Source organism: Schistocerca cancellata, unplaced genomic scaffold (genome assembly GCF_023864275.1).
Source record: "Schistocerca cancellata isolate TAMUIC-IGC-003103 unplaced genomic scaffold, iqSchCanc2.1 HiC_scaffold_411, whole genome shotgun sequence".
Taxonomy (NCBI): domain Eukaryota; kingdom Metazoa; phylum Arthropoda; class Insecta; order Orthoptera; family Acrididae; genus Schistocerca; species Schistocerca cancellata.
Genome location: NW_026046428.1, coordinates 211964 through 232095, shown reverse-complemented (window position 1 = coordinate 232095; position 20132 = coordinate 211964). Strand labels below are relative to the sequence as shown.

Sequence of the window (20132 nt, the reverse complement as noted above, 5' to 3'; positions counted from 1 at the left end):
TAGTCGAACAACCTACCACTTTTTTAGTTGTTGTTCTCATTTTGTTAGTTGCATTTGTTGGGGGCGGACGTCCGATGACGTCCGTGCTTCCCGAGCATATTCCCGAGCAGCTGTCTGCAGGGAAAGTGGGATTGCCACCCAGCGACGTCGGATACAACCGAAAAAAGTGCTACACACGCGGAGTCCCCCACTACACTGCCTCAAAGCGACCGCTCGTCACTATTGTGTGAGTAACGTTGCGGCCGCGGCGACGAGCCTTGCCCAAAGACGCAGCGTGCGTGGAGGCGCTGCCCGAATGCACCCTCCTACCTCGTAAAGCGTCTACAGCTACTATCACCGTGGGCCACTGCCGGCGGGCGGGAAGCCGACACAGCGCGGCGTTGCGAGCAGCGGCTGTGCGGTGGTAGTGTAATGGTGAGCATAGTTGCCTTCCGAGCAGTTGAGCCGCGTTCGATTCCCGGCCACCGCAACGGACGCAAATCTATGCGTATGAGTATGTGAGCCACGTGCTGTTGAATTAACGTTTTCTTTCCGTCGTCGCTCCACGCAGGCCATCCTGTAGTATGTCCCGACTTGTCCCGACTTTGCTCGGCTGACGCGAAAGCTGACGCTTGGATTTCGCCCTTATCAAAAGGACAGGCGCTATAAACGACTGTGAGAGGTGAGGTGTAGCGAGGTACCAAAACGACAGGCAAACTGCGAAATTTTCTGCTCTCTCTTCTGAAACAAAAAATAAAAAAACCGACGCAGTCGGTAGGACTCGAACCTACGCTCCCACACGGAATCTGATTTCTAGTCAGACGCCTTAACCACTCGGCCACGACTGCTCGTAGCTAAAGCTTCCCTCGAATCGTGAAAAATGCAACCGGTCTGCGCAGAATGTTGACAGGAAACGAACTCGGTGCACTGATTACGGCAGGGCTACCAGCGCTACGAGACGAGCCATTACGGAAGCGTTAAAATCTTCGCCCGAACAGGGATTCGAACCCTGGACACTTAGGTTAAAAGCCTAATGCTCTACCGACTGAGCTATCCGGGCTCACGCTTGTTGTGCATGGAGCGACTGCAAGCAATGTGAATAACTGGAACGCGTGTGTAGGCGTACTACGGTAATTGCTGGCTTCTGGCGCAACTGGCGACTTCACCGACTTCCCACTGACGCTGGTAGCACCCCAACAGCGGACCAGTGCCTCTTCTCCCTTTATCCCGGTGCTGACAGTAATTGCATCCTGTGCCTGCTTCCCCCGATTACGTTCGGTTGAAGCTCCGGAAGGAGGGCGACAAACGAAGGTTGGAAGGCCAAAAGATGGAGGGTCGTGTGCGCAAAAACTTCCCTTCCGGTACCGGGAATCGAACCCGGGCCTCCTGGGTGAAAGCCAGGTATCCTAGCCACTAGACCACACCGGATTTGCTCGAGAAACGTGAGATTTACTCCCTCTCTTCTCGCATTTCGTGCTCAATCCGGACTCAGTGTTGTTCTCTGTTTGCGAGCATTTTTGCGCGTGCAGACTGGCATGGCGCACAGCTCGAAACTGTCTATTCATTGCTGTTTGCATCATATTTCACTCATAACAGGGGAGGAGAATGATCAAAGTTGTTCCTTGCCATAATTGGAAGTAAACATTGTGACGCTGAGGCGTGGACTCCTTGTGGATAACAAACGACAATTAAGTTCGTTCGCTAGCAATAGCAACGCCGTTAATTCAGCCGTGATGTACAGCAAATTAAATGCCCCGGGTGAGGATCGAACTCACGACCTTAAGATTATGAGACTTACGCGCTACCTACTGCGCTACCGAGGCTCGTTGCAACCATCATCCCAGGAATCTTGGTAAGTCTCACATATTAGAGATAGACAGTTTGCGCTTTCTCAGGAATCTGTTGTGTCGCTACGCGTGCTTTCCCGACTTGCTAGAGTAAACTGCTGCCGCAGCTTTTTTAACGACGGAAAGCAGCACTGCCTGAGGTTACAGTACATCGCCCTTGCGGCACCTGAACACAGCGGCCTGTAGGGCCAGGCCGACGCTGGAGTTCAGTAACAGCACGCGGCCGTCCAAGTAGGGTCTCTTGCGTGCTGCATGTTTGGTTCTTCTCACAGCGAATCCTGCTATACATTCCTGAGGCTGGCGCACCTCAAGCGAGCAATCGGCGCGGCAGCACTATAGCGAGAACAGCAAAACGATGCATCGGCCGGGAATCGAAGCCGGGCCGCCCGCGTGGTAGTCGAACAACCTACCACTTTTTTAGTTGTTGTTCTCATTTTGTTAGTTGCATTTGTTGGGGGCGGACGTCCGATGACGTCCGTCCTTCCCGAGCATATTCCCGAGCAGCTGTCTGCAGGGAAAGTGGGATTGCCACCCAGCGACGTCGGATACAACCGAAAAAAGTGCTACACACGCGGAGTCCCCCACTACACTGCCTCAAAGCGACCGCTCGTCACTATTGTGTGAGTAACGTTGCGGCCGCGGCGACGAGCCTTGCCCAAAGACGCAGCGTGCGTGGAGGCGCTGCCCGAATGCACCCTCCTACCTCGTAAAGCGTCTACAGCTACTATCACCGTGGGCCACTGCCGGCGGGCGGGAAGCCGACACAGCGCGGCGTTGCGAGCAGCGGCTGTGCGGTGGTAGTGTAATGGTGAGCATAGTTGCCTTCCGAGCAGTTGAGCCGCGTTCGATTCCCGGCCACCGCAACGGGCGCAAATCTATGCGTATGAGTATGTGAGCCACGTGCTGTTGAATTAACGTTTTCTTTCCGTCGTCGCTCCACGCAGGCCATCCTGTAGTATGTCCCGACTTGTCCCGACTTTGCTCGGCTGACGCGAAAGCTGACGCTTGGATTTCGCCCTTATCAAAAGGACAGGCGCTATAAACGACTGTGAGAGGTGAGGTGTAGCGAGGTACCAAAACGACAGGCAAACTGCGAAATTTTCTGCTCTCTCTTCTGAAACAAAAAATAAAAAAACCGACGCAGTCGGTAGGACTCGAACCTACGCTCCCACAGGGAATCTGATTTCTAGTCAGACGCCTTAACCACTCGGCCACGACTGCTCGTAGCTAAAGCTTCCCTCGAATCGTGAAAAATGCAACCGGTCTGCGCAGAATGTTGACAGGAAACGAACTCGGTGCACTGATTACGGCAGGGCTACCAGCGCTACGAGACGAGCCATTACGGAAGCGTTAAAATCTTCGCCCGAACAGGGATTCGAACCCTGGACACTTAGGTTAAAATCCTAATGCTCTACCGACTGAGCTATCCGGGCTCACGCTTGTTGTGCATGGAGCGACTGCAAGCAATGTGAATAACTGGAACGCGTGTGTAGGCGTACTACGGTAATTGCTGGCTTCTGGCGCAACTGGCGACTTCACCGACTTCCCACTGACGCTGGTAGCACCCCAACAGCGGACCAGTGCCTCTTCTCCCTTTATCCCGGTGCTGACAGTAATTGCATCCTGTGCCTGCTTCCCCCGATTACGTTCGGTTGAAGCTCCGGAAGGAGGGCGACAAACGAAGGTTGGAAGGCCAAAAGATGGAGGGTCGTGTGCGCAAAAACTTCCCTTCCGGTACCGGGAATCGAACCCGGGCCTCCTGGGTGAAAGCCAGGTATCCTAGCCACTAGACCACACCGGATTTGCTCGAGAAACGTGAGATTTACTCCCTCTCTTCTCGCATTTCGTGCTCAATCCGGACTCAGTGTTGTTCTCTGTTTGCGAGCATTTTTGCGCGTGCAGACTGGCATGGCGCACAGCTCGAAACTGTCTATTCATTGCTGTTTGCATCATATTTCACTCATAACAGGGGAGGAGAATGATCAAAGTTGTTCCTTGCCATAATTGGAAGTAAACATTGTGACGCTGAGGCGTGGACTCCTTGTGGATAACAAACGACAATTAAGTTCGTTCGCTAGCAATAGCAACGCCGTTAATTCAGCCGTGATGTACAGCAAATTAAATGCCCCGGGTGAGGATCGAACTCACGACCTTAAGATTATGAGACTTACGCGCTACCTACTGCGCTACCGAGGCTCGTTGCAACCATCATCCCAGGAATCTTGGTAAGTCTCACATATTAGAGATAGACAGTTTGCGCTTTCTCAGGAATCTGTTGTGTCGCTACGCGTGCTTTCCCGACTTGCTAGAGTAAACTGCTGCCGCAGCTTTTTTAACGACGGAAAGCAGCACTGCCTGAGGTTACAGTACATCGCCCTTGTGGCACCTGAACACAGCGGCCTGTAGGGCCAGGCCGACGCTGGAGATCAGTAACAGCACGCGGCCGTCCAAGTAGGGTCTCTTGCGTGCTGCATGTTTGGTTCTTCTCACAGCGAATCCTGCTATACATTCCTGAGGCTGGCGCACCTCAAGCGAGCAATCGGCGCGGCAGCACTATAGCGAGAACAGCAAAACGATGCATCGGCCGGGAATCGAAGCCGGGCCGCCCGCGTGGTAGTCGAACAACCTACCACTTTTTTAGTTGTTGTTCTCATTTTGTTAGTTGCATTTGTTGGGGGCGGACGTCCGATGACGTCCGTGCTTCCCGAGCATATTCCCGAGCAGCTGTCTGCAGGGAAAGTGGGATTGCCACCCAGCGACGTCGGATACAACCGAAAAAAGTGCTACACACGCGGAGTCCCCCACTACACTGCCTCAAAGCGACCGCTCGTCACTATTGTGTGAGTAACGTTGCGGCCGCGGCGACGAGCCTTGCCCAAAGACGCAGCGTGCGTGGAGGCGCTGCCCGAATGCACCCTCCTACCTCGTAAAGCGTCTACACCTACTATAACCGTGGGCCACTGCCGGCGGGCGGGAAGCCGACACAGCGCGGCGTTGCGAGCAGCGGCTGTGCGGTGGTAGTGTAATGGTGAGCATAGTTGCCTTCCGAGCAGTTGAGCCGCGTTCGATTCCCGGCCACCGCAACGGGCGCAAATCTATGCGTATGAGTATGTGAGCCACGTGCTGTTGAATTAACGTTTTCTTTCCGTCGTCGCTCCACGCAGGCCATCCTGTAGTATGTCCCGACTTGTCCCGACTTTGCTCGGCTGACGCGAAAGCTGACGCTTGGATTTCGCCCTTATCAAAAGGACAGGCGCTATAAACGACTGTGAGAGGTGAGGTGTAGCGAGGTACCAAAACGACAGGCAAACTGCGAAATTTTCTGCTCTCTCTTCTGAAACAAAAAATAAAAAAACCGACGCAGTCGGTAGGACTCGAACCTACGCTCCCACAGGGAATCTGATTTCTAGTCAGACGCCTTAACCACTCGGCCACGACTGCTCGTAGCTAAAGCTTCCCTCGAATCGTGAAAAATGCAACCGGTCTGCGCAGAATGTTGACAGGAAACGAACTCGGTGCACTGATTACGGCAGGGCTACCAGCGCTACGAGACGAGCCATTACGGAAGCGTTAAAATCTTCGCCCGAACAGGGATTCGAACCCTGGACACTTAGGTTAAAAGCCTAATGCTCTACCGACTGAGCTATCCGGGCTCACGCTTTTTGTGCATGGAGCGACTGCAAGCAATGTGAATAACTGGAACGCGTGTGTAGGCGTACTACGGTAATTGCTGGCTTCTGGCGCAACTGGCGACTTCACCGACTTCCCACTGACGCTGGTAGCACCCCAACAGCGGACCAGTGCCTCTTCTCCCTTTATCCCGGTGCTGACAGTAATTGCATCCTGTGCCTGCTTCCCCCGATTACGTTCGGTTGAAGCTCCGGAAGGAGGGCGACAAACGAAGGTTGGAAGGCCAAAAGATGGAGGGTCGTGTGCGCAAAAACTTCCCTTCCGGTACCGGGAATCGAACCCGGGCCTCCTGGGTGAAAGCCAGGTATCCTAGCCACTAGACCACACCGGATTTGCTCGAGAAACGTGAGATTTACTCCCTCTCTTCTCGCATTTCGTGCTCAATCCGGACTCAGTGTTGTTCTCTGTTTGCGAGCATTTTTGCGCGTGCAGACTGGCATGGCGCACAGCTCGAAACTGTCTATTCATTGCTGTTTGCATCATATTTCACTCATAACAGGGGAGGAGAATGATCAAAGTTGTTCCTTGCCATAATTGGAAGTAAACATTGTGACGCTGAGGCGTGGACTCCTTGTGGATAACAAACGACAATTAAGTTCGTTCGCTAGCAATAGCAACGCCGTTAATTCAGCCGTGATGTACAGCAAATTAAATGCCCCGGGTGAGGATCGAACTCACGACCTTAAGATTATGAGACTTACGCGCTACCTACTGCGCTACCGAGGCTCGTTGCAACCATCATCCCAGGAATCTTGGTAAGTCTCACATATTAGAGATAGACAGTTTGCGCTTTCTCAGGAATCTGTTGTGTCGCTACGCGTGCTTTCCCGACTTGCTAGAGTAAACTGCTGCCGCAGCTTTTTTAACGACGGAAAGCAGCACTGCCTGAGGTTACAGTACATCGCCCTTGCGGCACCTGAACACAGCGGCCTGTAGGGCCAGGCCGACGCTGGAGATCAGTAACAGCACGCGGCCGTCCAAGTAGGGTCTCTTGCGTGCTGCATGTTTGGTTCTTCTCACAGCGAATCCTGCTATACATTCCTGAGGCTGGCGCACCTCAAGCGAGCAATCGGCGCGGCAGCACTATAGCGAGAACAGCAAAACGATGCATCGGCCGGGAATCGAAGCCGGGCCGCCCGCGTGGTAGTCGAACAACCTACCACTTTTTTAGTTGTTGTTCTCATTTTGTTAGTTGCATTTGTTGGGGGCGGACGTCCGATGACGTCCGTGCTTCCCGAGCATATTCCCGAGCAGCTGTCTGCAGGGAAAGTGGGATTGCCACCCAGCGACGTCGGATACAACCGAAAAAAGTGCTACACACGCGGAGTCCCCCACTACACTGCCTCAAAGCGACCGCTCGTCACTATTGTGTGAGTAACGTTGCGGCCGCGGCGACGAGCCTTGCCCAAAGACGCAGCGTGCGTGGAGGCGCTGCCCGAATGCACCCTCCTACCTCGTAAAGCGTCTACAGCTACTATCACCGTGGGCCACTGCCGGCGGGCGGGAAGCCGACACAGCGCGGCGTTGCGAGCAGCGGCTGTGCGGTGGTAGTGTAATGGTGAGCATAGTTGCCTTCCGAGCAGTTGAGCCGCGTTCGATTCCCGGCCACCGCAACGGGCGCAAATCTATGCGTATGAGTATGTGAGCCACGTGCTGTTGAATTAACGTTTTCTTTCCGTCGTCGCTCCACGCAGGCCATCCTGTAGTATGTCCCGACTTGTCCCGACTTTGCTCGGCTGACGCGAAAGCTGACGCTTGGATTTCGCCCTTATCAAAAGGACAGGCGCTATAAACGACTGTGAGAGGTGAGGTGTAGCGAGGTACCAAAACGACAGGCAAACTGCGAAATTTTCTGCTCTCTCTTCTGAAACAAAAAATAAAAAAACCGACGCAGTCGGTAGGACTCGAACCTACGCTCCCACAGGGAATCTGATTTCTAGTCAGACGCCTTAACCACTCGGCCACGACTGCTCGTAGCTAAAGCTTCCCTCGAATCGTGAAAAATGCAACCGGTCTGCGCAGAATGTTGACAGGAAACGAACTCGGTGCACTGATTACGGCAGGGCTACCAGCGCTACGAGACGAGCCATTACGGAAGCGTTAAAATCTTCGCCCGAACAGGGATTCGAACCCTGGACACTTAGGTTAAAATCCTAATGCTCTACCGACTGAGCTATCCGGGCTCACGCTTGTTGTGCATGGAGCGACTGCAAGCAATGTGAATAACTGGAACGCGTGTGTAGGCGTACTACGGTAATTGCTGGCTTCTGGCGCAACTGGCGACTTCACCGACTTCCCACTGACGCTGGTAGCACCCCAACAGCGGACCAGTGCCTCTTCTCCCTTTATCCCGGTGCTGACAGTAATTGCATCCTGTGCCTGCTTCCCCCGATTACGTTCGGTTGAAGCTCCGGAAGGTGGGCGACAAACGAAGGTTGGAAGGCCAAAAGATGGAGGGTCGTGTGCGCAAAAACTTCCCTTCCGGTACCGGGAATCGAACCCGGGCCTCCTGGGTGAAAGCCAGGTATCCTAGCCACTAGACCACACCGGATTTGCTCGAGAAACGTGAGATTTACTCCCTCTCTTCTCGCATTTCGTGCTCAATCCGGACTCAGTGTTGTTCTCTGTTTGCGAGCATTTTTGCGCGTGCAGACTGGCATGGCGCACAGCTCGAAACTGTCTATTCATTGCTGTTTGCATCATATTTCACTCATAACAGGGGAGGAGAATGATCAAAGTTGTTCCTTGCCATAATTGGAAGTAAACATTGTGACGCTGAGGCGTGGACTCCTTGTGGATAACAAACGACAATTAAGTTCGTTCGCTAGCAATAGCAACGCCGTTAATTCAGCCGTGATGTACAGCAAATTAAATGCCCCAGGTGAGGATCGAACTCACGACCTTAAGATTATGAGACTTACGCGCTACCTACTGCGCTACCGAGGCTCGTTGCAACCATCATCCCAGGAATCTTGGTAAGTCTCACATATTAGAGATAGACAGTTTGCGCTTTCTCAGGAATCTGTTGTGTCGCTACGCGTGCTTTCCCGACTTGCTAGAGTAAACTGCTGCCGCAGCTTTTTTAACGACGGAAAGCAGCACTGCCTGAGGTTACAGTACATCGCCCTTGCGGCACCTGAACACAGCGGCCTGTAGGGCCAGGCCGACGCTGGAGTTCAGTAACAGCACGCGGCCGTCCAAGTAGGGTCTCTTGCGTGCTGCATGTTTGGTTCTTCTCACAGCGAATCCTGCTATACATTCCTGAGGCTGGCGCACCTCAAGCGAGCAATCGGCGCGGCAGCACTATAGCGAGAACAGCAAAACGATGCATCGGCCGGGAATCGAAGCCGGGCCGCCCGCGTGGTAGTCGAACAACCTACCACTTTTTTAGTTGTTGTTCTCATTTTGTTAGTTGCATTTGTTGGGGGCGGACGTCCGATGACGTCCGTGCTTCCCGAGCATATTCCCGAGCAGCTGTCTGCAGGGAAAGTGGGATTGCCACCCAGCGACGTCGGATACAACCGAAAAAAGTGCTACACACGCGGAGTCCCCCACTACACTGCCTCAAAGCGACCGCTCGTCACTATTGTGTGAGTAACGTTGCGGCCGCGGCGACGAGCCTTGCCCAAAGACGCAGCGTGCGTGGAGGCGCTGCCCGAATGCACCCTCCTACCTCGTAAAGCGTCTACAGCTACTATCACCGTGGGCCACTGCCGGCGGGCGGGAAGCCGACACAGCGCGGCGTTGCGAGCAGCGGCTGTGCGGTGGTAGTGTAATGGTGAGCATAGTTGCCTTCCGAGCAGTTGAGCCGCGTTCGATTCCCGGCCACCGCAACGGGCGCAAATCTATGCGTATGAGTATGTGAGCCACGTGCTGTTGAATTAACGTTTTCTTTCCGTCGTCGCTCCACGCAGGCCATCCTGTAGTATGTCCCGACTTGTCCCGACTTTGCTCGGCTGACGCGAAAGCTGACGCTTGGATTTCGCCCTTATCAAAAGGACAGGCGCTATAAACGACTGTGAGAGGTGAGGTGTAGCGAGGTACCAAAACGACAGGCAAACTGCGAAATTTTCTGCTCTCTCTTCTGAAACAAAAAATAAAAACACCGACGCAGTCGGTAGGACTCGAACCTACGCTCCCACAGGGAATCTGATTTCTAGTCAGACGCCTTAACCACTCGGCCACGACTGCTCGTAGCTAAAGCTTCCCTCGAATCGTGAAAAATGCAACCGGTCTGCGCAGAATGTTGACAGGAAACGAACTCGGTGCACTGATTACGGCAGGGCTACCAGCGCTACGAGACGAGCCATTACGGAAGCGTTAAAATCTTCGCCCGAACAGGGATTCGAACCCTGGACACTTAGGTTAAAAGCCTAATGCTCTACCGACTGAGCTATCCGGGCTCACGCTTTTTGTGCATGGAGCGACTGCAAGCAATGTGAATAACTGGAACGCGTGTGTAGGCGTACTACGGTAATTGCTGGCTTCTGGCGCAACTGGCGACTTCACCGACTTCCCACTGACGCTGGTAGCACCCCAACAGCGGACCAGTGCCTCTTCTCCCTTTATCCCGGTGCTGACAGTAATTGCATCCTGTGCCTGCTTCCCCCGATTACGTTCGGTTGAAGCTCCGGAAGGAGGGCGACAAACGAAGGTTGGAAGGCCAAAAGATGGAGGGTCGTGTGCGCAAAAACTTCCCTTCCGGTACCGGGAATCGAACCCGGGCCTCCTGGGTGAAAGCCAGGTATCCTAGCCACTAGACCACACCGGATTTGCTCGAGAAACGTGAGATTTACTCCCTCTCTTCTCGCATTTCGTGCTCAATCCGGACTCAGTGTTGTTCTCTGTTTGCGAGCATTTTTGCGCGTGCAGACTGGCATGGCGCACAGCTCGAAACTGTCTATTCATTGCTGTTTGCATCATATTTCACTCATAACAGGGGAGGAGAATGATCAAAGTTGTTCCTTGCCATAATTGGAAGTAAACATTGTGACGCTGAGGCGTGGACTCCTTGTGGATAACAAACGACAATTAAGTTCGTTCGCTAGCAATAGCAACGCCGTTAATTCAGCCGTGATGTACAGCAAATTAAATGCCCCGGGTGAGGATCGAACTCACGACCTTAAGATTATGAGACTTACGCGCTACCTACTGCGCTACCGAGGCTCGTTGCAACCATCATCCCAGGAATCTTGGTAAGTCTCACATATTAGAGATAGACAGTTTGCGCTTTCTCAGGAATCTGTTGTGTCGCTACGCGTGCTTTCCCGACTTGCTAGAGTAAACTGCTGCCGCAGCTTTTTTAACGACGGAAAGCAGCACTGCCTGAGGTTACAGTACATCGCCCTTGCGGCACCTGAACACAGCGGCCTGTAGGGCCAGGCCGACGCTGGAGATCAGTAACAGCACGCGGCCGTCCAAGTAGGGTCTCTTGCGTGCTGCATGTTTGGTTCTTCTCACAGCGAATCCTGCTATACATTCCTGAGGCTGGCGCACCTCAAGCGAGCAATCGGCGCGGCAGCACTATAGCGAGAACAGCAAAACGATGCATCGGCCGGGAATCGAAGCCGGGCCGCCCGCGTGGTAGTCGAACAACCTACCACTTTTTTAGTTGTTGTTCTCATTTTGTTAGTTGCATTTGTTGGGGGCGGACGTCCGATGACGTCCGTGCTTCCCGAGCATATTCCCGAGCAGCTGTCTGCAGGGAAAGTGGGATTGCCACCCAGCGACGTCGGATACAACCGAAAAAAGTGCTACACACGCGGAGTCCCCCACTACACTGCCTCAAAGCGACCGCTCGTCACTATTGTGTGAGTAACGTTGCGGCCGCGGCGACGAGCCTTGCCCAAAGACGCAGCGTGCGTGGAGGCGCTGCCCGAATGCACCCTCCTACCTCGTAAAGCGTCTACAGCTACTATCACCGTGGGCCACTGCCGGCGGGCGGGAAGCCGACACAGCGCGGCGTTGCGAGCAGCGGCTGTGCGGTGGTAGTGTAATGGTGAGCATAGTTGCCTTCCGAGCAGTTGAGCCGCGTTCGATTCCCGGCCACCGCAACGGGCGCAAATCTATGCGAATGAGTATGTGAGCCACGTGCTGTTGAATTAACGTTTTCTTTCCGTCGTCGCTCCACGCAGGCCATCCTGTAGTATGTCCCGACTTGTCCCGACTTTGCTCGGCTGACGCGAAAGCTGACGCTTGGATTTCGCCCTTATCAAAAGGACAGGCGCTATAAACGACTGTGAGAGGTGAGGTGTAGCGAGGTACCAAAACGACAGGCAAACTGCGAAATTTTCTGCTCTCTCTTCTGAAACAAAAAATAAAAAAACCGACGCAGTCGGTAGGACTCGAACCTACGCTCCCACAGGGAATCTGATTTCTAGTCAGACGCCTTAACCACTCGGCCACGACTGCTCGTAGCTAAAGCTTCCCTCGAATCGTGAAAAATGCAACCGGTCTGCGCAGAATGTTGACAGGAAACGAACTCGGTGCACTGATTACGGCAGGGCTACCAGCGCTACGAGACGAGCCATTACGGAAGCGTTAAAATCTTCGCCCGAACAGGGATTCGAACCCTGGACACTTAGGTTAAAAGCCTAATGCTCTACCGACTGAGCTATCCGGGCTCACGCTTGTTGTGCATGGAGCGACTGCAAGCAATGTGAATAACTGGAACGCGTGTGTAGGCGTACTACGGTAATTGCTGGCTTCTGGCGCAACTGGCGACTTCACCGACTTCCCACTGACGCTGGTAGCACCCCAACAGCGGACCAGTGCCTCTTCTCCCTTTATCCCGGTGCTGACAGTAATTGCATCCTGTGCCTGCTTCCCCCGATTACGTTCGGTTGAAGCTCCGGAAGGAGGGCGACAAACGAAGGTTGGAAGGCCAAAAGATGGAGGGTCGTGTGCGCAAAAACTTCCCTTCCGGTACCGGGAATCGAACCCGGGCCTCCTGGGTGAAAGCCAGGTATCCTAGCCACTAGACCACACCGGATTTGCTCGAGAAACGTGAGATTTACTCCCTCTCTTCTCGCATTTCGTGCTCAATCCGGACTCAGTGTTGTTCTCTGTTTGCGAGCATTTTTGCGCGTGCAGACTGGCATGGCGCACAGCTCGAAACTGTCTATTCATTGCTGTTTGCATCATATTTCACTCATAACAGGGGAGGAGAATGATCAAAGTTGTTCCTTGCCATAATTGGAAGTAAACATTGTGACGCTGAGGCGTGGACTCCTTGTGGATAACAAACGACAATTAAGTTCGTTCGCTAGCAATAGCAACGCCGTTAATTCAGCCGTGATGTACAGCAAATTAAATGCCCCAGGTGAGGATCGAACTCACGACCTTAAGATTATGAGACTTACGCGCTACCTACTGCGCTTCCGAGGCTCGTTGCAACCATCATCCCAGGAATCTTGGTAAGTCTCACATATTAGAGATAGACAGTTTGCGCTTTCTCAGGAATCTGTTGTGTCGCTACGCGTGCTTTCCCGACTTGCTAGAGTAAACTGCTGCCGCAGCTTTTTTAACGACGGAAAGCAGCACTGCCTGAGGTTACAGTACATCGCCCTTGCGGCACCTGAACACAGCGGCCTGTAGGGCCAGGCCGACGCTGGAGTTCAGTAACAGCACGCGGCCGTCCAAGTAGGGTCTCTTGCGTGCTGCATGTTTGGTTCTTCTCACAGCGAATCCTGCTATACATTCCTGAGGCTGGCGCACCTCAAGCGAGCAATCGGCGCGGCAGCACTATAGCGAGAACAGCAAAACGATGCATCGGCCGGGAATCGAAGCCGGGCCGCCCGCGTGGTAGTCGAACAACCTACCACTTTTTTAGTTGTTGTTCTCATTTTGTTAGTTGCATTTGTTGGGGGCGGACGTCCGATGACGTCCGTGCTTCCCGAGCATATTCCCGAGCAGCTGTCTGCAGGGAAAGTGGGATTGCCACCCAGCGACGTCGGATACAACCGAAAAAAGTGCTACACACGCGGAGTCCCCCACTACACTGCCTCAAAGCGACCGCTCGTCACTATTGTGTGAGTAACGTTGCGGCCGCGGCGACGAGCCTTGCCCAAAGACGCAGCGTGCGTGGAGGCGCTGCCCGAATGCACCCTCCTACCTCGTAAAGCGTCTACAGCTACTATCACCGTGGGCCACTGCCGGCGGGCGGGAAGCCGACACAGCGCGGCGTTGCGAGCAGCGGCTGTGCGGTGGTAGTGTAATGGTGAGCATAGTTGCCTTCCGAGCAGTTGAGCCGCGTTCGATTCCCGGCCACCGCAACGGGCGCAAATCTATGCGTATGAGTATGTGAGCCACGTGCTGTTGAATTAACGTTTTCTTTCCGTCGTCGCTCCACGCAGGCCATCCTGTAGTATGTCCCGACTTGTCCCGACTTTGCTCGGCTGACGCGAAAGCTGACGCTTGGATTTCGCCCTTATCAAAAGGACAGGCGCTATAAACGACTGTGAGAGGTGAGGTGTAGCGAGGTACCAAAACGACAGGCAAACTGCGAAATTTTCTGCTCTCTCTTCTGAAACAAAAAATAAAAAAACCGACGCAGTCGGTAGGACTCGAACCTACGCTCCCACAGGGAATCTGATTTCTAGTCAGACGCCTTAACCACTCGGCCACGACTGCTCGTAGCTAAAGCTTCCCTCGAATCGTGAAAAATGCAACCGGTCTGCGCAGAATGTTGACAGGAAACGAACTCGGTGCACTGATTACGGCAGGGCTACCAGCGCTACGAGACGAGCCATTACGGAAGCGTTAAAATCTTCGCCCGAACAGGGATTCGAACCCTGGACACTTAGGTTAAAAGCCTAATGCTCTACCGACTGAGCTATCCGGGCTCACGCTTGTTGTGCATGGAGCGACTGCAAGCAATGTGAATAACTGGAACGCGTGTGTAGGCGTACTACGGTAATTGCTGGCTTCTGGCGCAACTGGCGACTTCACCGACTTCCCACTGACGCTGGTAGCACCCCAACAGCGGACCAGTGCCTCTTCTCCCTTTATCCCGGTGCTGACAGTAATTGCATCCTGTGCCTGCTTCCCCCGATTACGTTCGGTTGAAGCTCCGGAAGGAGGGCGACAAACGAAGGTTGGAAGGCCAAAAGATGGAGGGTCGTGTGCGCAAAAACTTCCCTTCCGGTACCGGGAATCGAACCCGGGCCTCCTGGGTGAAAGCCAGGTATCCTAGCCACTAGACCACACCGGATTTGCTCGAGAAACGTGAGATTTACTCCCTCTCTTCTCGCATTTCGTGCTCAATCCGGACTCAGTGTTGTTCTCTGTTTGCGAGCATTTTTGCGCGTGCAGACTGGCATGGCGCACAGCTCGAAACTGTCTATTCATTGCTGTTTGCATCATATTTCACTCATAACAGGGGAGGAGAATGATCAAAGTTGTTCCTTGCCATAATTGGAAGTAAACATTGTGACGCTGAGGCGTGGACTCCTTGTGGATAACAAACGACAATTAAGTTCGTTCGCTAGCAATAGCAACGCCGTTAATTCAGCTGTGATGTACAGCAAATTAAATGCCCCAGGTGAGGATCGAACTCACGACCTTAAGATTATGAGACTTACGCGCTACCTACTGCGCTACCGAGGCTCTTTGCAACCATCATCCCAGGAATCTTGGTAAGTCTCACATATTAGAGATAGACAGTTTGCGCTTTCTCAGGAATCTGTTGTGTCGCTACGCGTGCTTTCCCGACTTGCTAGAGTAAACTGCTGCCGCAGCTTTTTTAACGACGGAAAGCAGCACTGCCTGAGGTTACAGTACATCGCCCTTGCGGCACCTGAACACAGCGGCCTGTAGGGCCAGGCCGACGCTGGAGTTCAGTAACAGCACGCGGCCGTCCAAGTAGGGTCTCTTGCGTGCTGCATGTTTGGTTCTTCTCACAGCGAATCCTGCTATACATTCCTGAGGCTGGCGCACCTCAAGCGAGCAATCGGCGCGGCAGCACTATAGCGAGAACAGCAAAACGATGCATCGGCCGGGAATCGAAGCCGGGCCGCCCGCGTGGTAGTCGAACAACCTACCACTTTTTTAGTTGTTGTTCTCATTTTGTTAGTTGCATTTGTTGGGGGCGGACGTCCGATGACGTCCGTGCTTCCCGAGCATATTCCCGAGCAGCTGTCTGCAGGGAAAGTGGGATTGCCACCCAGCGACGTCGGATACAACCGAAAAAAGTGCTACACACGCGGAGTCCCCCACTACACTGCCTCAAAGCGACCGCTCGTCACTATTGTGTGAGTAACGTTGCGGCCGCGGCGACGAGCCTTGCCCAAAGACGCAGCGTGCGTGGAGGCGCTGCCCGAATGCACCCTCCTACCTCGTAAAGCGTCTACAGCTACTATCACCGTGGGCCACTGCCGGCGGGCGGGAAGCCGACACAGCGCGGCGTTGCGAGCAGCGGCTGTGCGGTGGTAGTGTAATGGTGAGCATAGTTGCCTTCCGAGCAGTTGAGCCGCGTTCGATTCCCGGCCACCGCAACGGGCGCAAATCTATGCGTATGAGTATGTGAGCCACGTGCTGTTGAATTAACGTTTTCTTTCCGTCGTCGCTCCACGCAGGCCATCCTGTAGTATGTCCCGACTTGTCCCGACTTTGCTCGGCTGACGCGAAAGCTGACGCTTGGATTTCGCCCTTATCAAAAGGACAGGCGCTATAAACGACTGTGAGAGGTGAGGTGTAGCGAGGTACCAAAACGACAGGCAAACTGCGAAATTTTCTGCTCTCTCTTCTGAAACAAAAAATAAAAAAACCGACGCAGTCGGTAGGACTCGAACCTACGCTCCCACAGGGAATCTGATTTCTAGTCAGACGCCTTAACCACTCGGCCACGACTGCTCGTAGCTAAAGCTTCCCTCGAATCGTGAAAAATGCAACCGGTCTGCGCAGAATGTTGACAGGAAACGAACTCGGTGCACTGATTACGGCAGGGCTACCAGCGCTACGAGACGAGCCATTACGGAAGCGTTAAAATCTTCGCCCGAACAGGGATTCGAACCCTGGACACTTAGGTTAAAAGCCTAATGCTCTACCGACTGAGCTATCCGGGCTCACGCTTGTTGTGCATGGAGCGACTGCAAGCAATGTGAATAACTGGAACGCGTCTGTAGGCGTACTACGGTAATTGCTGGCTTCTGGCGCAACTGGCGACTTCACCGACTTCCCACTGACGCTGGTAGCACCCCAACAGCGGACCAGTGCCTCTTCTCCCTTTATCCCGGTGCTGACAGTAATTGCATCCTGTGCCTGCTTCCCCCGATTACGTTCGGTTGAAGCTCCGGAAGGAGGGCGACAAACGAAGGTTGGAAGGCCAAAAGATGGAGGGTCGTGTGCGCAAAAACTTCCCTTCCGGTACCGGGAATCGAACCCGGGCCTCCTGGGTGAAAGCCAGGTATCCTAGCCACTAGACCACACCGGATTTGCTCGAGAAACGTGAGATTTACTCCCTCTCTTCTCGCATTTCGTGCTCAATCCGGACTCAGTGTTGTTCTCTGTTTGCGAGCATTTTTGCGCGTGCAGACTGGCATGGCGCACAGCTCGAAACTGTCTATTCATTGCCTTTTTGCTTCATATTTCACTCATAACAGGGGAGGAGAATGATCAAAGTTGTTCCTTGCCATAATTGGAAGTAAACATTGTGACGCTGAGGCGTGGACTCCTTGTGGATAACAAACGACAATTAAGTTCGTTCGCTAGCAATAGCAACGCCGTTAATTCAGCCGTGATGTACAGCAAATTAAATGCCCCAGGTGAGGATCGAACTCACGACCTTAAGATTATGAGACTTACGCGCTACCTACTGCGCTACCCAGGCTCGTTGCAACCATCATCCCAGGAATCTTGGTAAGTCTCACATATTAGAGATAGACAGTTTGCGCTTTCTCAGGAATCTGTTGTGTCGCTACGCGTGCTTTCCCGACTTGCTAGAGTAAACTGCTGCCGCAGCTTTTTTAACGACGGAAAGCAGCACTGCCTGAGGTTACAGTACATCGCCCTTGCGGCACCTGAACACAGCGGCCTGTAGGGCCAGGCCGACGCTGGAGTTCAGTAACAGCACGCGGCCGTCCAAGTAGGGTCTCTTGCGTGCTGCATGTTTGGTTCTTCTCACAGCGAATCCTGCTATACATTCCTGAGGCTGGCGCACCTCAAGCGAGCAATCGGCGCGGCAGCACTATAGCGAGAACAGCAAAACGATGCATCGGCCGGGAATCGAAGCCGGGCCGCCCGCGTGGTAGTCGAACAACCTACCACTTTTTTAGTTGTTGTTCTCATTTTGTTAGTTGCATTTGTTGGGGGCGGACGTCCGATGACGTCCGTGCTTCCCGAGCATATTCCCGAGCAGCTGTCTGCAGGGAAAGTGGGATTGCCACCCAGCGACGTCGGATACAACCGAAAAAAGTGCTACACACGCGGAGTCCCCCACTACACTGCCTCAAAGCGACCGCTCGTCACTATTGTGTGAGTAACGTTGCGGCCGCGGCGACGAGCCTTGCCCAAAGACGCAGCGTGCGTGGAGGCGCTGCCCGAATGCACCCTCCTACCTCGTAAAGCGTCTACAGCTACTATCACCGTGGGCCACTGCCGGCGGGCGGGAAGCCGACACAGCGCGGCGTTGCGAGCAGCGGCTGTGCGGTGGTAGTGTAATGGTGAGCATAGTTGCCTTCCGAGCAGTTGAGCCGCGTTCGATTCCCGGCCACCGCAACGGGCGCAAATCTATGCGTATGAGTATGTGAGCCACGTGCTGTTGAATTAACGTTTTCTTTCCGTCGTCGCTCCACGCAGGCCATCCTGTAGTATGTCCCGACTTGTCCCGACTTTGCTCGGCTGACGCGAAAGCTGACGCTTGGATTTCGCCCTTATCAAAAGGACAGGCGCTATAAACGACTGTGAGAGGTGAGGTGTAGCGAGGTACCAAAACGACAGGCAAACTGCGAAATTTTCTGCTCTCTCTTCTGAAACAAAAAATAAAAAAACCGACGCAGTCGGTAGGACTCGAACCTACGCTCCCACACGGAATCTGATTTCTAGTCAGACGCCTTAACCACTCGGCCACGACTGCTCGTAGCTAAAGCTTCCCTCGAATCGTGAAAAATGCAACCGGTCTGCGCAGAATGTTGACAGGAAACGAACTCGGTGCACTGATTACGGCAGGGCTACCAGCGCTACGAGACGAGCCATTACGGAAGCGTTAAAATCTTCGCCCGAACAGGGACTCGAACCCTGGACACTTAGGTTAAAATCCTAATGCTCTACCGACTGAGCTATCCGGGCTCACGCTTGTTGTGCATGGAGCGACTGCAAGCAATGTGAATAACTGGAACGCGTGTGTAGGCGTACTACGGTAATTGCTGGCTTGTGGCGCAACTGGCGACTTCACCGACTTCCCACTGACGCTGGTAGCACCCCAACAGCGGACCAGTGCCTCTTCTCCCTTTATCCCGGTGCTGACAGTAATTGCATCCTGTGCCTGCTCCCCCCGATTACGTTCGGTTGAAGCTCCGGAAGGAGGGCGACAAACGAAGGTTGGAAGGCCAAAAGATGGAGGGTCGTGTGCGCAAAAACTTCCCTTCCGGTACCGGGAATCGAACCCGGGCCTCCTGGGTGAAAGCCAGGTATCCTAGCCACTAGACCACACCGGATTTGCTCGAGAAACGTGAGATTTACTCCCTCTCTTCTCGCATTTCGTGCTCAATCCGGACTCAGTGTTGTTCTCTGTTTGCGAGCATTTTTGCGCGTGCAGACTGGCATGGCGCACAGCTCGAAACTGTCTATTCATTGCTGTTTGCATCATATTTCACTCATAACAGGGGAGGAGAATGATCAAAGTTGTTCCTTGCCATAATTGGAAGTAAACATTGTGACGCTGAGGCGTGGACTCCTTGTGGATAACAAACGACAATTAAGTTCGTTCGCTAGCAATAGCAACGCCGTTAATTCAGCCGTGATGTACAGCAAATTAAATGCCCCGGGTGAGGATCGAACTCACGACCTTAAGATTATGAGACTTACGCGCTACCTACTGCGCTACCGAGGCTCGTTGCAACCATCATCCCAGGAATCTTGGTAAGTCTCACATATTAGAGATAGACAGTTTGCGCTTTCTCAGGAATCTGTTGTGTCGCTACGCGTGCTTTCCCGACTTGCTAGAGTAAACTGCTGCCGCAGCTTTTTTAACGACGGAAAGCAGCACTGCCTGAGGTTACAGTACATCGCCCTTGCGGCACCTGAACACAGCGGCCTGTAGGGCCAGGCCGACGCTGGAGATCAGTAACAGCACGCGGCCGTCCAAGTAGGGTCTCTTGCGTGCTGCATGTTTGGTTCTTCTCACAGCGAATCCTGCTATACATTCCTGAGGCTGGCGCACCTCAAGCGAGCAATCGGCGCGGCAGCACTATAGCGAGAACAGCAAAACGATGCATCGGCCGGGAATCGAAGCCGGGCCGCCCGCGTGGTAGTCGAACAACCTACCACTTTTTTAGTTGTTGTTCTCATTTTGTTAGTTGCATTTGTTGGGGGCGGACGTCCGATGACGTCCGTGCTTCCCGAGCATATTCCCGAGCAGCTGTCTGCAGGGAAAGTGGGATTGCCACCCAGCGACGTCGG

The 20132-nt window shown here is 53.7% G+C and overlaps 45 non-coding genes across 45 annotated transcripts; 9 read left to right on the top strand and 36 right to left on the bottom strand.

Annotated features, from left to right (window-relative positions):
* The first annotated feature begins 397 nt into the window (after positions 1 to 397).
* Trnag-ucc (transfer RNA glycine (anticodon UCC)) lies at positions 398 to 469 on the top strand. Its single transcript has one exon. It is a non-coding gene; the product is annotated as a tRNA-Gly (tRNA).
* A 276-nt stretch (positions 470 to 745) lies between these two features.
* Trnas-aga (transfer RNA serine (anticodon AGA)) lies at positions 746 to 827 on the bottom strand. Its single transcript has one exon. It is a non-coding gene; the product is annotated as a tRNA-Ser (tRNA).
* Positions 828 to 966: 139 nt separating this feature from the next.
* Trnak-uuu (transfer RNA lysine (anticodon UUU)) lies at positions 967 to 1039 on the bottom strand. Its single transcript has one exon. It is a non-coding gene; the product is annotated as a tRNA-Lys (tRNA).
* Positions 1040 to 1335: 296 nt separating this feature from the next.
* Positions 1336 to 1407, bottom strand: Trnae-uuc (transfer RNA glutamic acid (anticodon UUC)). Its single transcript has one exon. It is a non-coding gene; the product is annotated as a tRNA-Glu (tRNA).
* A 322-nt stretch (positions 1408 to 1729) lies between these two features.
* Positions 1730 to 1802, bottom strand: Trnam-cau (transfer RNA methionine (anticodon CAU)). The gene has a single exon. It is a non-coding gene; the product is annotated as a tRNA-Met (tRNA).
* Positions 1803 to 2617: 815 nt separating this feature from the next.
* Positions 2618 to 2689, top strand: Trnag-ucc (transfer RNA glycine (anticodon UCC)). Its single transcript has one exon. It is a non-coding gene; the product is annotated as a tRNA-Gly (tRNA).
* Positions 2690 to 2965: 276 nt separating this feature from the next.
* Trnas-aga (transfer RNA serine (anticodon AGA)) lies at positions 2966 to 3047 on the bottom strand. The gene has a single exon. It is a non-coding gene; the product is annotated as a tRNA-Ser (tRNA).
* Positions 3048 to 3186: 139 nt separating this feature from the next.
* On the bottom strand, positions 3187 to 3259 carry Trnak-uuu (transfer RNA lysine (anticodon UUU)). The gene has a single exon. It is a non-coding gene; the product is annotated as a tRNA-Lys (tRNA).
* Positions 3260 to 3555: 296 nt separating this feature from the next.
* On the bottom strand, positions 3556 to 3627 carry Trnae-uuc (transfer RNA glutamic acid (anticodon UUC)). The gene has a single exon. It is a non-coding gene; the product is annotated as a tRNA-Glu (tRNA).
* A 322-nt stretch (positions 3628 to 3949) lies between these two features.
* Positions 3950 to 4022, bottom strand: Trnam-cau (transfer RNA methionine (anticodon CAU)). The gene has a single exon. It is a non-coding gene; the product is annotated as a tRNA-Met (tRNA).
* Positions 4023 to 4837: 815 nt separating this feature from the next.
* Trnag-ucc (transfer RNA glycine (anticodon UCC)) lies at positions 4838 to 4909 on the top strand. Its single transcript has one exon. It is a non-coding gene; the product is annotated as a tRNA-Gly (tRNA).
* Positions 4910 to 5185: 276 nt separating this feature from the next.
* Trnas-aga (transfer RNA serine (anticodon AGA)) lies at positions 5186 to 5267 on the bottom strand. The gene has a single exon. It is a non-coding gene; the product is annotated as a tRNA-Ser (tRNA).
* A 139-nt stretch (positions 5268 to 5406) lies between these two features.
* Positions 5407 to 5479, bottom strand: Trnak-uuu (transfer RNA lysine (anticodon UUU)). Its single transcript has one exon. It is a non-coding gene; the product is annotated as a tRNA-Lys (tRNA).
* Positions 5480 to 5775: 296 nt separating this feature from the next.
* On the bottom strand, positions 5776 to 5847 carry Trnae-uuc (transfer RNA glutamic acid (anticodon UUC)). Its single transcript has one exon. It is a non-coding gene; the product is annotated as a tRNA-Glu (tRNA).
* Positions 5848 to 6169: 322 nt separating this feature from the next.
* Trnam-cau (transfer RNA methionine (anticodon CAU)) lies at positions 6170 to 6242 on the bottom strand. The gene has a single exon. It is a non-coding gene; the product is annotated as a tRNA-Met (tRNA).
* An 815-nt stretch (positions 6243 to 7057) lies between these two features.
* Positions 7058 to 7129, top strand: Trnag-ucc (transfer RNA glycine (anticodon UCC)). The gene has a single exon. It is a non-coding gene; the product is annotated as a tRNA-Gly (tRNA).
* Positions 7130 to 7405: 276 nt separating this feature from the next.
* Trnas-aga (transfer RNA serine (anticodon AGA)) lies at positions 7406 to 7487 on the bottom strand. Its single transcript has one exon. It is a non-coding gene; the product is annotated as a tRNA-Ser (tRNA).
* Positions 7488 to 7626: 139 nt separating this feature from the next.
* On the bottom strand, positions 7627 to 7699 carry Trnak-uuu (transfer RNA lysine (anticodon UUU)). The gene has a single exon. It is a non-coding gene; the product is annotated as a tRNA-Lys (tRNA).
* A 296-nt stretch (positions 7700 to 7995) lies between these two features.
* Positions 7996 to 8067, bottom strand: Trnae-uuc (transfer RNA glutamic acid (anticodon UUC)). The gene has a single exon. It is a non-coding gene; the product is annotated as a tRNA-Glu (tRNA).
* Positions 8068 to 8389: 322 nt separating this feature from the next.
* Trnam-cau (transfer RNA methionine (anticodon CAU)) lies at positions 8390 to 8462 on the bottom strand. Its single transcript has one exon. It is a non-coding gene; the product is annotated as a tRNA-Met (tRNA).
* An 815-nt stretch (positions 8463 to 9277) lies between these two features.
* On the top strand, positions 9278 to 9349 carry Trnag-ucc (transfer RNA glycine (anticodon UCC)). Its single transcript has one exon. It is a non-coding gene; the product is annotated as a tRNA-Gly (tRNA).
* Positions 9350 to 9625: 276 nt separating this feature from the next.
* Positions 9626 to 9707, bottom strand: Trnas-aga (transfer RNA serine (anticodon AGA)). Its single transcript has one exon. It is a non-coding gene; the product is annotated as a tRNA-Ser (tRNA).
* A 139-nt stretch (positions 9708 to 9846) lies between these two features.
* On the bottom strand, positions 9847 to 9919 carry Trnak-uuu (transfer RNA lysine (anticodon UUU)). The gene has a single exon. It is a non-coding gene; the product is annotated as a tRNA-Lys (tRNA).
* A 296-nt stretch (positions 9920 to 10215) lies between these two features.
* Positions 10216 to 10287, bottom strand: Trnae-uuc (transfer RNA glutamic acid (anticodon UUC)). Its single transcript has one exon. It is a non-coding gene; the product is annotated as a tRNA-Glu (tRNA).
* A 322-nt stretch (positions 10288 to 10609) lies between these two features.
* On the bottom strand, positions 10610 to 10682 carry Trnam-cau (transfer RNA methionine (anticodon CAU)). Its single transcript has one exon. It is a non-coding gene; the product is annotated as a tRNA-Met (tRNA).
* An 815-nt stretch (positions 10683 to 11497) lies between these two features.
* Positions 11498 to 11569, top strand: Trnag-ucc (transfer RNA glycine (anticodon UCC)). The gene has a single exon. It is a non-coding gene; the product is annotated as a tRNA-Gly (tRNA).
* Positions 11570 to 11845: 276 nt separating this feature from the next.
* On the bottom strand, positions 11846 to 11927 carry Trnas-aga (transfer RNA serine (anticodon AGA)). Its single transcript has one exon. It is a non-coding gene; the product is annotated as a tRNA-Ser (tRNA).
* A 139-nt stretch (positions 11928 to 12066) lies between these two features.
* Positions 12067 to 12139, bottom strand: Trnak-uuu (transfer RNA lysine (anticodon UUU)). The gene has a single exon. It is a non-coding gene; the product is annotated as a tRNA-Lys (tRNA).
* A 296-nt stretch (positions 12140 to 12435) lies between these two features.
* Positions 12436 to 12507, bottom strand: Trnae-uuc (transfer RNA glutamic acid (anticodon UUC)). The gene has a single exon. It is a non-coding gene; the product is annotated as a tRNA-Glu (tRNA).
* Positions 12508 to 12829: 322 nt separating this feature from the next.
* On the bottom strand, positions 12830 to 12902 carry Trnam-cau (transfer RNA methionine (anticodon CAU)). Its single transcript has one exon. It is a non-coding gene; the product is annotated as a tRNA-Met (tRNA).
* Positions 12903 to 13717: 815 nt separating this feature from the next.
* On the top strand, positions 13718 to 13789 carry Trnag-ucc (transfer RNA glycine (anticodon UCC)). Its single transcript has one exon. It is a non-coding gene; the product is annotated as a tRNA-Gly (tRNA).
* A 276-nt stretch (positions 13790 to 14065) lies between these two features.
* Positions 14066 to 14147, bottom strand: Trnas-aga (transfer RNA serine (anticodon AGA)). Its single transcript has one exon. It is a non-coding gene; the product is annotated as a tRNA-Ser (tRNA).
* A 139-nt stretch (positions 14148 to 14286) lies between these two features.
* Trnak-uuu (transfer RNA lysine (anticodon UUU)) lies at positions 14287 to 14359 on the bottom strand. Its single transcript has one exon. It is a non-coding gene; the product is annotated as a tRNA-Lys (tRNA).
* Positions 14360 to 14655: 296 nt separating this feature from the next.
* Trnae-uuc (transfer RNA glutamic acid (anticodon UUC)) lies at positions 14656 to 14727 on the bottom strand. The gene has a single exon. It is a non-coding gene; the product is annotated as a tRNA-Glu (tRNA).
* A 322-nt stretch (positions 14728 to 15049) lies between these two features.
* On the bottom strand, positions 15050 to 15122 carry Trnam-cau (transfer RNA methionine (anticodon CAU)). The gene has a single exon. It is a non-coding gene; the product is annotated as a tRNA-Met (tRNA).
* An 815-nt stretch (positions 15123 to 15937) lies between these two features.
* Positions 15938 to 16009, top strand: Trnag-ucc (transfer RNA glycine (anticodon UCC)). Its single transcript has one exon. It is a non-coding gene; the product is annotated as a tRNA-Gly (tRNA).
* A 276-nt stretch (positions 16010 to 16285) lies between these two features.
* Trnas-aga (transfer RNA serine (anticodon AGA)) lies at positions 16286 to 16367 on the bottom strand. The gene has a single exon. It is a non-coding gene; the product is annotated as a tRNA-Ser (tRNA).
* A 139-nt stretch (positions 16368 to 16506) lies between these two features.
* Trnak-uuu (transfer RNA lysine (anticodon UUU)) lies at positions 16507 to 16579 on the bottom strand. Its single transcript has one exon. It is a non-coding gene; the product is annotated as a tRNA-Lys (tRNA).
* Positions 16580 to 16875: 296 nt separating this feature from the next.
* Trnae-uuc (transfer RNA glutamic acid (anticodon UUC)) lies at positions 16876 to 16947 on the bottom strand. Its single transcript has one exon. It is a non-coding gene; the product is annotated as a tRNA-Glu (tRNA).
* A 323-nt stretch (positions 16948 to 17270) lies between these two features.
* Trnam-cau (transfer RNA methionine (anticodon CAU)) lies at positions 17271 to 17343 on the bottom strand. The gene has a single exon. It is a non-coding gene; the product is annotated as a tRNA-Met (tRNA).
* Positions 17344 to 18158: 815 nt separating this feature from the next.
* Positions 18159 to 18230, top strand: Trnag-ucc (transfer RNA glycine (anticodon UCC)). Its single transcript has one exon. It is a non-coding gene; the product is annotated as a tRNA-Gly (tRNA).
* A 276-nt stretch (positions 18231 to 18506) lies between these two features.
* Trnas-aga (transfer RNA serine (anticodon AGA)) lies at positions 18507 to 18588 on the bottom strand. Its single transcript has one exon. It is a non-coding gene; the product is annotated as a tRNA-Ser (tRNA).
* Positions 18589 to 18727: 139 nt separating this feature from the next.
* Trnak-uuu (transfer RNA lysine (anticodon UUU)) lies at positions 18728 to 18800 on the bottom strand. Its single transcript has one exon. It is a non-coding gene; the product is annotated as a tRNA-Lys (tRNA).
* Positions 18801 to 19096: 296 nt separating this feature from the next.
* On the bottom strand, positions 19097 to 19168 carry Trnae-uuc (transfer RNA glutamic acid (anticodon UUC)). The gene has a single exon. It is a non-coding gene; the product is annotated as a tRNA-Glu (tRNA).
* Positions 19169 to 19490: 322 nt separating this feature from the next.
* Positions 19491 to 19563, bottom strand: Trnam-cau (transfer RNA methionine (anticodon CAU)). Its single transcript has one exon. It is a non-coding gene; the product is annotated as a tRNA-Met (tRNA).
* Between the last annotated feature and the right edge of the window lie 569 nt (positions 19564 to 20132).